Source organism: Oryctolagus cuniculus, chromosome 14 (genome assembly GCF_964237555.1).
Source record: "Oryctolagus cuniculus chromosome 14, mOryCun1.1, whole genome shotgun sequence".
NCBI classification, from domain to species: Eukaryota; Metazoa; Chordata; class Mammalia; order Lagomorpha; family Leporidae; genus Oryctolagus; species Oryctolagus cuniculus.
Genome location: NC_091445.1, coordinates 91,705,166 through 91,717,457, shown reverse-complemented (window position 1 = coordinate 91,717,457; position 12,292 = coordinate 91,705,166). Strand labels below are relative to the sequence as shown.

At 46.9% G+C, this 12,292-nt stretch overlaps 1 long non-coding RNA gene across 1 annotated transcript in view; it reads left to right on the top strand.

Annotated features, from left to right (window-relative positions):
• LOC138845221 (uncharacterized) overlaps window positions 1-9,067 on the top strand; it is a 29,985-nt gene extending 20,918 nt beyond the window's left edge. The window contains exons 2-3 of the long non-coding RNA XR_011382112.1: window positions 7,556-7,710; window positions 8,992-9,067. This is a non-coding gene — a long non-coding RNA (uncharacterized lncRNA). The remainder of the gene's footprint in view (window positions 1-7,555; window positions 7,711-8,991) is intronic.
• The last annotated feature ends 3,225 nt before the right edge of the window (window positions 9,068-12,292 follow it).

Below are 12,292 nucleotides of genomic sequence, written 5' to 3'. Positions count from 1 at the left end.
GTGTTTTATATTTCAAGGAAGAGGAAGAACTGATGGGGAAGAGAGTTTTCTGTGTGCTTGGAATGCTCTCTTTCTAGATGTAGGCGATGGTTACATACAATGTTCACTCTGTAATGTATGCAATGTTCACTCTAACAATTCATCAAATTCAACACCTATGATTTCTTTTTTTTAATCTTTTATTTAATGAATATAAATTTTCAAAGTACAACTCATGGATTACAATGGCTTCCCCCCCATACCATCCCTCCCACCCACAACCCTCCCCTTTCCCACTCCCTCTCCCCTTCCATTCACATCAAGATTCATTTTCGATTATCTTAATATACAGAAGATCAGCTTAGTATACATTAAGTATGGATTTCAACAGTTTGCTCCCACACAGAAACATAAAGTGAAAAATAATAGATGTTTTTTTTTAAATGATGATGAAATCAGAGCAGACCTATTGTCATGTTTAATCCCAGTGAGAGTCAAGTTGGGAATTGATAATTTCTTTTTTTTTTTTTTTACAGAGGATCAGTTTAGTATGCATTAAGTAAGGATTTCAACAGTTTGCACCCCCATAGAAACACAAAGTGAAATATATTGTTTGAGTACTCGTTATAGCATTAAATCTCAATGCACAGCACATCAAGGACAGAGATCCTACATGAGGAGTAAGTGCACAGTGACTCCTGTTGTTGACTTTACCAATTGACACTCCTGTCTATGGCATCAGTAATCTCCCTATGCTCCAGTCATGAGTTTCCAAGGCTATGGAAGCCCTCTGAGTTCTCCGATTCTTATCTTGTTTAGACAAGGTCATAGTCAAAGTGGAGGTTCTCTCCTCCCTTCAGAGAAAGGTACCTCCTTCTTTGAAGACCTGTTCTTTCCACTGGGATCTCACTCACAGAGATCTTTTGCCAGAGTGTCTTGGCTTTCCATGCCTGAAATACTCTCATGGGCTTTTCAGCCAGATCCGAATGCCTTTAGGGCTGATTCTGAGGCCAGAGTGCTATTTAGGACATCTGCCATTCTATGAGTCTGCTGAGTATCTCACTTCCCATGTTGGATCACTCTCCCCTTTATTTACTCCATCGGTTAGCGTTACCAGGTACTAGACTTGTCTATGTGCTCCCTTTGACAACACCTATGATTTCTACACTTTTCTGTATATGTGGTTATTCCAGTTTTAAAGAAAACATGCCATTTTAAACTAGCAGTAATGAAAGTTCTTGGTGTCTTATATCCAGAGTAAAATCCGATGCCCTGTTCTAGGAGGCATCAAGATTTTTACCAGGGTGGAAATTCTGCAGAACCAAAACACTTTAATTTGCAAAACACATGTTGGAAATTGTCCTGTATTCCTACCAGGTTGAAATGTCAGGTTTTTGTGGGATTCTGGAAGGAAGAAAGAATAGGGTAAAAGAGGAACAGCAGTCACCTGTGTACAATGCATGAAGGTGAGCCTGCACAGTGTGTGGATACACAAGTGTGAGTTGTGAGTTTGTACAGAGTGTGGCATGGATAGGGTGAGCCTGCACAGTGTGTGGGATACACAAGTGTGAGTTGTGAGTTTGTACAGAGTGTGGCACGGATAGGGTGAGCCTGCATAGTGTGTGGATACACAAGTGTGAGCTGTGAGTTTGTACAGAGTGTGGCATGGATTGGTGAGCCTGCACAGTGTGTGGATACACAAGTGTGAGTTGTGAGTTTGTACAGAGTGTGGCACGGATTGGGTGAGCCTGCACAGTGTGTGGGATACACAAGTGTGAGTTGTGAGTTTGTACAGAGTGTGGCACGGATTGGTGAGCCTGCACAGTGTGTGGATACACAAGTGTGAGTTGTGCGTTTGTACAGAGTGTGGCACGGATAGGGTGAGCCTGCACAGTGTGTGGATACACAAGTGTGAGTTGTGCGTTTGTACAGAGTGTGGCACGGATTGGGTGAGCCTGCACAGTGTGTGGATACACAAGTGTGAGTTGTGCGTTTGTACAGAGTGTGGCACGGATAGGGTGAGCCTGCACAGTGTGTGGATACACAAGTGTGAGTTGTGCGTTTGTACAGAGTGTGGCACGGATTGGGTGAGCCTGCACAGTGTGTGGATACACAAGTGTGAGTTGTGCGTTTGTACAGAGTGTGGCACGGATTGGGTGAGCCTGCACAGTGTGTGGGATACACAAGTGTGAGTTGTGAGTTTGTACAGAGTGTGGCACGGATTGGGTGAGCCTGCACAGTGTGTGGATACACAAGTGTGAGTTGTGCGTTTGTACAGAGTGTGGCACGGATAGGGTGGGCCTGCACAGTGTGTGGATACACAAGTGTGAGTTGTGAGTTTGTACAGAGTGTGGCACGGATTGGGTGGGCCTGCACAGTGTGCAGGGTGCAGAAGTGTGGACTTGGAAAAGGTGCCCTCCCTACCGTCTGAGGTAGAGCTATGCTTACAGAGCCATTAAGTTATAATACATTTTGTAAGTGTTATATAAAATTCCTCGGAATTAAGTCTAAAAATTAGGATAGTATCATTCCCATTTATAACAATATCATCATTATTCATTTTAAGATCTTCTATAGACAATATCCACATGGTATAAGACTAGGTTGAAATGAGTTTAATGTTCATGAGTAATGAGATTATTTCCAGTAAAATATTAAATAGGCAACCTGTGCAAGTCCCAATACTCTTCATTAGATTGGAAGTAATGCTTTTATAAAGTTAGCTTTTAAGCCAGCATTGTGGCATAGCAGGTAAAGCCACTGCCTGTGACGCCCGCATCACATATGTGAGCCAGTTCCATTCAAGTCTTGGCTGTCCCACCTCTAATCTAGCTCCCTGCTAGCTTGGAAAAGCAGCAAAGGATGGCCCAAGTCCTTGGGCCCCTGCACCCATGTGGATGACTCGGAAGAAGATAGAAGATCTCTCTCTCTCTCTATCTCTCTCTCAATTTTACCTTCAAATAAAGTGACCTATTTCTTTTGGGGTTATATTTATTCATTTATTTTTCATTTTATTTGAGAGACAGATGAAGAAACAGAGATCTTTGATCTGGTGGTTCACTCAGCAAATGCCCGACATATCCAGGAGCTGGAAACTCAGCCAGGGTACACAGTAGCAGGAGGTGGACTAGGAAGCAGAGGAAGTGGGGCTCAACCCACGCCTTCCACTATGGAACGTGGACATCTCAAGTAAAGGATGCACAGAATGCCCACCTCAGTTGTTACTTACTCTTTAAAAATCCTTCTGTCATTTGTAAAAATAGGGAGTGATGTGAAATTAAAATGACTGAAAAGCTTTTCTTCCATGTCAAAACTAGCAATTGAACAACGCTATTCATTTTTTAACTTTTTGTTTCTTACGTATATGTCTATGAAACCCATGGGCTTTATGAGCTGAGAGAAAAGTCACACTCTACCAGGCCCTTCCAAAAATGGACGTGGGGTGAGATGGAACCAGTCAGGAACACGCTGAGTTCAGACTGCTTTCATCCTCATTCAAACTTGTACTGAATTTACTGATTTTTTTCAAAGTTTATTTCACAGTAAAAATGGCGAGTATGCCAAAGATCTCTTTACAACGACATCCCAGACGGAATGAGAATGTATTCCGTTCTAATCCATCTGAGTCTCTGTACTACAACCAACTCATTTTCCCGTTCTCCCTAGATGATGACAAATGTTTTCCAACTTTTGAAATCGCTGCCGCCATTTCCACGGAAGCCATCATTTCTGCCCTCTCTGGGCGTTCAGCTGCTACTTGAACTCAGATTTCTGCACCATTTGTGCACATCTCCCTTCATTTGTTTTCATCTTCTCTTTCTTCCCTCCTATCAGTTGGGAGAAGGTGCTCCTGGCTATAGTCCAGCTCCTCTCCAGGTAATGTAGGACTTCCCCACCCCTCATCCCCTCAGTTCTCAGGGACCCTGATCTTGTAAGTCTTCTGTCTGCTCTATATTCAACTTCACCTTCTTCGTCTCCTCCGAACAACAAATTTTTAAAAATGCATATTTATTTTGAAAGAGTTACAGGGAAGGGGCAGGGGGAGAGATTTTCCATCCAGAGGCTGGTTCACTCACCAGATAGCCACAACGGCCAGTGCTGGGTCAGGCCAAAGCCAGGAGCCAGGAGCTGCATTCCGAACACGTAAGCCATCTTCCACTGTCTTTCCCAGGCCATCATCAGGGAGCTGGATGGGAAGTGGAGCAGCTGGGACACGTACCTAGTGTCCACAGGGGATGCCAGGGTCCCTGGCTGTGGCTTTGCCTGCTATGCCACAACACCAGTCCCATCCTCGACAGAATTTTAAAATGTTCACAAATCAGGGCCAGCACTGGTTAAGCTGCCATCTGCTATGCCAGCATCCCATGTAGGCACAGTTTAAGTCCTGGCTGGTCTACTTCTCATCCAGCTCCCTGCTAATGCACCTGGGAAAGCAGCAGAAGGTGGCCCAAGAGCTTGGGCTTCTGCAGCCACATGGGAGACCTGGAAGAAGCTCCTGGCTCTGGTCTAGCCCAGCCCTAGTTGTTGCAGCCATCTGGAGTGTGAACCAATAGAAAGAAGATTCTCTCTCTCTCTCTCTCTCTCTCTCTCTCTCTCTCTCATTCTGCCTTTCAAATAAATAAACCTTCAGAAAAAATGTTCACAAATCTCCCATCTTTAAAATACACAACATTTAAAATCTCTTTATAAATCCCTCCAATTAACCACATGTCTCTTCTTTCCCCTTGAAAACTTCCTGGAAACCTGGCTGCACCCTTACCTGTACTTCTTCACCACCACTCCCCAACCCACTCATCTTTTTTGTTTTGCAAGCAGCAGTTCAAACCGCTGAGAGCAAGGCACCTGCAACTACCTGTAGCTCCACCCACTGAACGGTTTCATGGCTCCCCAGGCCTGTCTTCCCCAGGCCTTGACGATGCGTCCTCTCCAGCCCCAAGTTTCTCGGAGTCACCGGGTAACTGTCCTGAACCTTGGCTTTGGCTCCGCCCCTCTCTCCACTCCTCTGTGTGCTTGAGTGAGTCAGGTTCCCTGGCTGGCAGTGAGAGCAGAAGGGGCCTTGTTCCTTTTCCAGACCTTCCAAGGCAGCGACAACCCCACGAGTGCATCCACAGAGGTTCAGTGCCCAGTGTCATTGCTGCCTCCTGTGCACGCGTCATGCGCCTGCACTGTGGGATCCACAGATCAAGTACCCGCACTCATCAGGGTTCTGACTCCTCACATGACCCCACTGTGGCTCAGCTTGGAATCCTGTCTGTCCCTGTGCCGTGTCTCACATGCCTCAGTGTCCCTCAGGGCTGGCTCTCTGTAGCAGGATGTGCAGGACGCAGCCCTGCGGGATGGGTGTCGCTCCCCTATTCGCAGAGGAACGACACTAGACCCTGCACTGTTCTCTTTGCCCGGCCCTTCCCAGGTTAGCTGCCATTCCCTCACTCGCGGAGGAACGACGCCGACCTGGGTTAGCTGCTGGCCCCCCCCCCCCCCGCCTCCGCGGAGAGGCGCCCCCCCCCCCCCCCCCCCGTTTTCCCCGCTTCCGCAGAGGAGCGGCACACCGCCGGCCGGCTCTCTCAGGGGTTCCTCAGATGTTTCCCTTAGATGTTCCTGGTGCATGTTGTCTCTCTCCTCCTTTATAGTCCTCTTCCACCAATCCCAACTCTGCTACCCACACGCTGAGCACGCTGCTCTCCTCCAATCAGGAGCAGGATCAGCTCCTGCCACTTGTTAGACAAATTGGCAAGGCGGCTGCGTAGAAGTTGTTTGCTCTCTCTCAGCGCCATATTGTGGGAGATCAGATGCATAGAATTAGTCCTAGCTCCAGTAATTTAGTCTAGTCTCAGTTGCTCCCCACAGACGGGTCCGAATGTCTGCAGGCCACCTAGCTCCTTACTATCTTAGAAGTCTAAGTGTCACTACACATATAAACTGCATCTCTGCCTGTTGTGGTATTGCATTGCCAAATGCAGACCTGTGCGGTCACCTTCCTCTTGTCCCTGGGTACTCCCATTGGCAATGGTCACAAATCCAAACAGGGACCCTGTCCCGGGTTCCTCAGCCTCACCACCTTACAGAACAGGGCCCTGCACTCTCACCTGGAGCTCCAGTTGACACGGGTGGACCTGCTACCTCCTACCTGGGTGCCCTGAGGTCCCACTGTGTGCAGAAGGCACAGTATTCTGAGGCTCATCCACACCAGGCTGGACCTGTCAGGCCTGGGGCTGACCTCTCTGCAGGTGGTCCGCAGCACCCATGGGGCCCTCACCTGATCTCCCTGGAGGTAGGAGCCCAGTCGCAGGTTTGTGAGGCTCCCAGTGAGGACAGGATTTCCCTGGGGCTGCCTGCCCTCACTGAGCACTGTGTGCCACTGTGGAGAAGTAGAAATCATAGGAGCACCACGAGAGGAGACGCCTTCTACCAGACAAGGCAAATGAGAAAGGAAGGCAACTGGGAACTAAGCTTTTGCTATAGTTGGGAGAATGGTCCCTTTCCCAAAAGCTTTCTCTGGTGAGGCAAATTTCACCACCTGTTCCCAGTGAGCGGTATGCAGAGCAGACACATGGTCATTATTCACACCAAAATTCCCAGCCCTGACACAAGCACATTTGGGTTTACTTTCATCAAACTGTAAGAAATCTGGGTATGCAGTCAGCTGCAGTGCAAGGTGCCCAGGTGTTGGGACTGCACATGCCAGCGTGTGGCTTCCAGACTCAGTCTTGGGGTGGCTGCTGGTCCACACTCCAGGCAAGGGAGGGGCAGAAGGGTTTCTTCCCGTGAGCACTGGGGCTCCCTGGGGCCTGCCTGCCTCATGGTTCAAGCCTGTCTCGGGCTCTCCCACACTCCCCTGGAGGGATGACTGGGTATTTTCAACTGGGAATATTTTACCACCAAAGAAAAGAGAGTCTGGGTTACTAAGAACAAATGGAGACAGGTACATGAGGTAGGCAACAAGCCCTGGCTACCACAATGGGAGTACTTTCCTCACCCAAGTAGAGGACAATGGAGCTCACGCTGCTGCCACGTTTGACATTGTTAGCAGCTGTATTTTACGCAAGTACTCATATTCCTTGTCTCTTTATGTCTGTGTCAAACACCTTTTCCCATCTCCAAGCTTTCTGTTCCATCAACAGTATGCATGTAAGGAAGTGGACAGGGCCAGCATTGTGACATAATGGGTTAAGTGGCCTCCTGCAACCCTGGCATCCCATATGGGCAACTGGCTCAAGCCCCAGCTGCACCGCTTCCAATCCATCTCCCTGTTAGTGTGCCTAGGAAGGCAGCAGAAGATGGCCCGGATGGCCCCTGCACTCATGGGAGACCTGGATGAAGCCCCTGGTTCCTGGCTTTGGCCTGGCCTAAGGTTGCTGAGGCCATTTAGGGAGTGAACCAGCGAAAGGAGGATCCCCCCTCCCTGTAACTCTGACCTTGAAACAAATAAATGAATCTTTAAAAAAAAATGTAAACACTCCACACGTGCAATGTGTGTGACCTAGCGTGACCCAGGCATTTCATTTTTGTTGTGCTTTGGCAGTTTGTCTGTTTCAATCTGTAAGTTTCTTATTCTATTTGTCTTTCCTGTGAACAGGATTTGAATCTCCAGGGGTAGAACTCCACTTTGCTGTTCCACATCCTGCCTCCTCAACCCTCAAGATGAACCCCGGAAAAGAGAGAGGAATGAATGAAAAGGAAAGGCCAAACGCCAAGAGGTCATTCAGGCCAGATTCACGTGGTCTTCAGATGGTAAGATGTCCATAAACGGAAGACTGGATAAAGACAGTGTGTCAAATACCTGATAGAATACTACCAGCCACAAAAAAGAATAAAGTCCTGGCATCTGCAACAAAACAGCTGCAACCGGGGATTCTTAGCTAAGAGAAATAAACCAGACCCAGAAAGAGAAACATCGTATGTCTTCCCTGACGTGTGGAAGTGTGTGTGTGATGTGTGTAGAGAGAGAATAGAAAGGTTGTGGATGTCGTGTTACTTGGTGTGTGATCATAAATGCTGCTTTACTGGGTTACGCCACTCACATGACAACATGCCTTCTTTCCTCACTTTATGACCATAGTCACACATCCTGTATTTGTGCTATTAATATCAATACCCCTGTTTTCAAGAAAAAAGAATATATGTTTATATGTAATATCTACATATAAAGTGGATAAGGAAAATGTTAAAAATGGTTAAATCTTTAACAAAGAAAGAAAAACTTAAAATTAAAAACAGAATTGCTTAATACATCGGAACTGAGAAACCGTGGCAGTTAGTCCCTCTGTAATTGCAGCACATAGAACATCAATAAAACATTTGGTTGGTGACTTAAGACACAGAAACTTAGAAAGGTTTATATTCATGCAGATCAATTCATATCGACTTCTCACAGAGTCTGATTACCTAGGTCAAATTGAGGAGGAAATGTCATAATTATTCCATTCGTGTCAAATATGGTAATTTGCAAAATAGCCTTATTTCATGTCTTGCTTATTAATGGTCACTCATCCTTGCTATTTTCCCACAAGGGGGGCAAAATAGATGATCATTCAGTCTAGTGACTTCAGAAAAAATATAAATACTAAGAAAACTAGTGGTTTTTTTCTAATTCTGACATAAATAGCAAATTTTAGTGTTGTTTCTTTGATTTCCCTAAAAAGCAAATAGAGAGGAAAGTCTGCTAACAATCCTACCCTTTTACCAAAACAATAATAATGACCAACAAAACATGTTATGACTATTATATCAACAAAAATAAGTGGGTGTGGGTGTGTGTGTGTGTGAGAGAGAGAGAGAGAGAGGAGGAGGAGGAGGAGGAGGGGAGGGGGAGGGAGAGGGGGAGGGAGAGAAGGGGAGGAGGAAGAACAGGAGAAAGAGGAGAAAGAAAGAGGAAGAATGAGATGGAGAGGAGGAGAAGAGAGGAGAGGGAGGAAGACGTCAGAAAGGTCCAATGAGGGCCGGGGAAGTCACGTGGGTCGCAGCTGCCTTCTGTCCATCCAGCTCTGTGTCTCCTCCCTGTGTACCTTCCAGGAAAGACCTGAGGTAGCACCTGGCTGTTTTGCCCTGGCAAAGAGCACCAAGATGGGAACGCGAGGAAGAAAACGTGAGGAAATTTACTTTATTCCTAAAAAGAGGGCAAAGGTTTCCGAATCACGACTTCAAATCAGCCACACAGAGCCCCGTGGGGACAGGTCTCTGAGGGCTGGGGCTGTGTGTCAGTGCACTCGTGTGCATCCGATTTCTCCGTGACAGCTGCCTTTTACCTGCCCCTTTCTCCCCAGCGAGGATGGACCCAGTACAATGAACCCAGAACTGCTCAGCGGATTCATGGACCTACGGAGCTTGTTGAATGTAGCTGGAAGGATTTTTCCCCTGGAGAGAAACCCAGGCCAAGGTAACTTACTGGAGAATAACGACTGAACGGCTTCCAGGGCAAATCCTCAGCCGCAGGTGGATCAAGTGTCTCACAGAGGTCAGAGGGCACCTCTGTCTCCCCCGTCTGTCCACCACCCTACAGGTGTCGCCCTCAGCACTGCTCACTCCATGCATGTGACGCTGGGTTTCATGAGTGAATCTGGGCTGTAAGTCACAGTTTTTGGTTAAAACTTACTCCTCATGTAGGATCTTTGTCCTTAGTGTGCTGTACATTGAGATTTAATGCTATAACTAGTACTCAAACAGTATTTTTCACTTTATGTTTCTGTGTGGGAGCAAACTGTTGAAATCTTTACTTAATGTATGCTAAACTGATCTTCTGTATAGAAAGAGAAACGAAAATGAATCTTGATGTGAATGGAAGGGGAGAGGGATTGGGAAAGGGGAGGGTTGCGGGTAGGAGGGACGTTATGGGGGGGAAGCCATTGTAGTCCATAAGCTGTACTTTGGAAATTTATATTCATTAAATAAAAGTTTAAAAAAAAAAAACAGCAGTCTGGATGCTGCTGTGAAAGTGTTATGTCGATGTGTTATTAAGATGTGCCTAACACTGGAGGACCCTGGAATCCGTGTGGATATATATAAAGACATAGTATATGCAGCTAATATATACTATATGATGTGAGAGACACCTGCTCACCGACTGCTCACTGCACCCGCTCACCTTGTCTCTCCATCCCTGTGAAGCAACTCAGGGTCCTTGGAAGGAGAGTGGCTATTCCCAGCTCACATTAAGGAGTTCTGACAGGAAGGGAACCGATTAATAGTGATAGCACACATGCTGTGTCTCCCAGCCGTGGTGACACACTCGGGTCGGATCACACCGTCCTCTGGCCCACCACTGCGGCACAGACAGCAGCCTGCAGGAGGCCCGTTCTCTCCCCAGGAGCCCCCACGCTCTCTGCTGCAAACTCAGCTTTCTCAGCATGTCTTTTCATAGAGTCACTTTAAAATACAACCAATTTATTCTCTCTTTAAAATATCCATTTAGAAAGCCTGATAACTCCTGGGACTCACTGGCCATGTTTCATGTTGACAAGAAAATCACCTGTTTATATGCATAGTCTACATTCCATGCACAAAGAGCCAGTCTGATTCTCTAGAAGGTAATTTAGTAGCATAAATTGGGAGCAAGTGAATTTACACATCTAGAAATAGATGCTGAGGTCTTTTATTCCTTGACTAATTTTCAAAAATTATTTTCCTCATGTCCCAGAACTTTAAATTTGATGAAATATGTTTCCTCCACTCTCTTCCTTTTCATACCTGCATTTACCAGAGACAAAGACAGGCTCTAAGTATTGTCACCACTGCCCCTGGCGTCTCCTTCTGACGGGATTTCTTCCCCCAACAGACGTCTGCCCCAGCACGTAGCACCTCTTCAGTCCAAAGGCAACAGCTAGTTTATAGGCCACAGTGTGAAGCACCACGCTAACTGGCTCTGTGCCAGGCTGTTAAGAACCATGATGGGTCCTCTGTGCCTCTGATCCAGCTTCTTACTACTGTACCTGGGTAGCAGCACATGCTAGCTCACATACTTGGGCCTCTCCCAGCCTATGTGTGCAGCCTGGATGAAGCTCCTGGCTCCAGGCTTCTGTCTGGCCTAGCCCTGGCTGTTGCAGGCATTTGGTGTATGAACCAGCAGCTGGAAGACTCTCTTTCTCCCTTTCAAATAAACAGGTAATGAAATTGTTGTCATCAATTATCAACATTAAGTTGACATTAATAGAACCAATGATTAAGAGATGATTTTTTTAACCTTCCTTGGGACTTTGGGACATATAAAGTTGTGTATCAGATTACATTGTAACCAAATTATTCTTTAGTCTTCTCTCCCCACGGTGGTGATGGCTACTGGGGAATGGTCCTGTGTCAGAGGCTTGGACATATTGATTGTGAGCTGGGAGGTCACTTTGATACAGGGGAAACCTGGAACCGGTAGCATTTAGGGGAGGGGCACAATCCTAGGACACTGGACTGTATCTGTCATGGTTTCACCTGCACGAGATAAAGCAGTAGTCTCATGGAGCTCCACGGAGTATTTATTGGTGGACCTGCCAAGAATCGTGTCTACAAAGATACAATTCTGAGGACCCTGGCTGTTATCTTTTAATTTTTAAGATGTATTGAAAGGTGAAGATAATACAGCAAGACAGGGGGAGACAGACAGACAGAGAGAAGGGGGGAGGAGAGAGGGAGGGAGAGAGAAAGAGGGAGGGAGGGAGGGAAGGAGGGAGAGAGAGAGAGAGAGAGAGAGAGAGAGGTCTTACATCTGCTGGTTCACTCCCCAAAATGGCTGCAATAGCCAGGGTTACGCCAGGTGACAGTCAAGAGCCTGGGAAATCCAGCTGAGTCTCCCACGTGGGAGCAGGGGCCCAAGCACTTGGGCCTTCCTCTGCTGGTGTCCCAAGTGCATTAGCAGGGAGCAGGATCAGACATGGAGCAGCCGGGACACAAAGAGGTGCCCTTGGGGGATGCTGGTGTTGCAGGCAGTGCTACAATGTCAGCTCCACAGGCCATTATCTTTTAAAAAAATCTGTAACAGGATCTGTGAGATTACTAGGCATGCAAAATATGTATGTTTTCATAAATGAAAAAAATGTTTAAAAGGAAATTAATTTTAAAATCTAGGTATAGGGGCCAGCATTGTGGCATAGTAGGTAACACTGCTGCCTCTGATGCCTGCATCCCATATGGACACCAGTTCCAGGCTCAGCTGCTGCATTTCTGACCCAGCTCCCTGATAATGGCCTGGGAAAACAATGGAAAAGGCCCAAGTGCTTGGGCGCTGCATCCATGTGGGAGACCTGGAAGAAGCTCCTGGCTCCTGGCTGTGGTCTAGCCTAACCCTAGCCATCACAGCCGTCTGGGGAGTGAACCAGAGGAAGGCAGTTCC